A 1,577-nucleotide genomic window follows, 5' to 3' on the forward strand; every position below is an offset into this window, starting at 1 on the left:
ATATTAGAAGTGTGGGTAGTTCATTCACATCATAGTATACATGATTTGTGAATGCAGTAGCTCAGTATACTACATAATTTTTATTATTATCCTTATACTACTGATACAGAACTATCAATTTCTTTGCAATGTGCTAAAAAGACTGTACCTATCTTCTCACATAAATTTAATGAATCAAAAATGAGTAATCTTGTTTTATTTTTATCACTATTAATCTAAATTTATTCCATGATAAATATTGCAATGTTTATACCAATGTTTGCATCATGTGGCAGTGTGTGCATAAATATTGAGAGGCAAGTTGTAAATTTAAAGAGGACACAATCTTCCCTGGGAACCTGTCCCCTAGTTCTCTGCTGCATGGTGTACTATTAATTATTCAGCATTCAAGAAACGCTTCCAGGGAGGCTGTGTCTGGCTCTCACTCTCACCGTCATTGCAGTACACTGAGCTCCATAGAGACAGCACCGGGGCAAGTGAAAGCTGGACTGGCACAGGGCAACTCTGTGTCTTGCTGAGGAAAAATAATGAAACATGGGCAAAAGAGATCCTAAGAAGCTGAGAGGCAAAATGTCTTCACAGCATTCTTGTGCAAACTTGTCAGGAGCAGCACAAGAAGCACAACAAAGATGCTTCGGTCAATTTCTCAGAGTTATCTAAGACATGCTCAGAGAGGTGGAAGACCACGTCTGCTAAAGAGAAAAAAAAACGTGAAGATATGGCAGAGGCGGACGAGGCCTGTTATGAAAGAAAAATGAAAACCTGTATCCCTCCTAAAAGGGAGACAAAAAAGAACTTCAAGGATCCCAGTGCACCCAAGAGGCCTCCTTTGGCCTTTTTCTTGTTGTGTTCTGAGTATCACTAAAAAATCAAAGGAGAACTTCCATCCTGTCCTATCCATTGGTGGTGTTGTGAAGATGCTGGGAAAGCTGTGGAATGACACAGCTGCAGATGACAAGCATCCTTAGGAAAAGAAGGCTGTGAACCTGAAGGAAAAATATGAAAAGGATATTGCTGCACACCAAGCTAAAGGAAAACCTGATGCAGTGAAAGAGGGAGTTGCCAAGGCTGAGAAAGGCAAGAAAAAGGAAGAGGAGGAAGATGAAGAGGATGAGGAAGAGGAAGATTAAGAGGATGAAGATGAAGAAGAAGATGATGATGGATAAGTTGGTTCTAGCACAGTTTTTTTCTTGTCTATAAAACATTCAGCCGGGCGCGGTGGCTCACACCTATAATCCCAGCACTTTGGGAGGCCAAGGCGGGCGGATCATGAGGTCAGGAGATCGAGACCATCCCAGCTAACACAGTGAAACCCCATCTCTACTAAAAATACAAAAAAATTAGCCGGGTGTGGTGGCAGACACCTGTAGTCCCAGCTACTCGGGAGGCTGAGGCAAGAGAATGGCGTGAACCCAGGAGGCAGAGCTTGCAGTGAGCGGAGATTGTGCCACTGCACTCCAGCCTGGGCGACAGAGCGAGACTCCATCTTAAAAGATAATAATAATAAATTTTTAAAAAATAATAAAACATTTAACCTTCCATTACAACTCATTTCTTTTAAAGAAAAAAACCAAAAT

General features: G+C 41.5%; 1 pseudogene; it reads left to right on the forward strand.

Moving 5' to 3' along the window:
* The first annotated feature begins 534 nt into the window (after positions 1 to 534).
* On the forward strand, positions 535 to 1,166 carry LOC105526249 (annotated as a pseudogene).
* Positions 1,167 to 1,577: the final 411 nt, after the last annotated feature.

This window comes from Colobus angolensis, unplaced genomic scaffold, assembly GCF_000951035.1.
Source record: "Colobus angolensis palliatus isolate OR3802 unplaced genomic scaffold, Cang.pa_1.0 Scaffold58, whole genome shotgun sequence".
Taxonomy (NCBI): Eukaryota; Metazoa; Chordata; class Mammalia; order Primates; family Cercopithecidae; genus Colobus; species Colobus angolensis.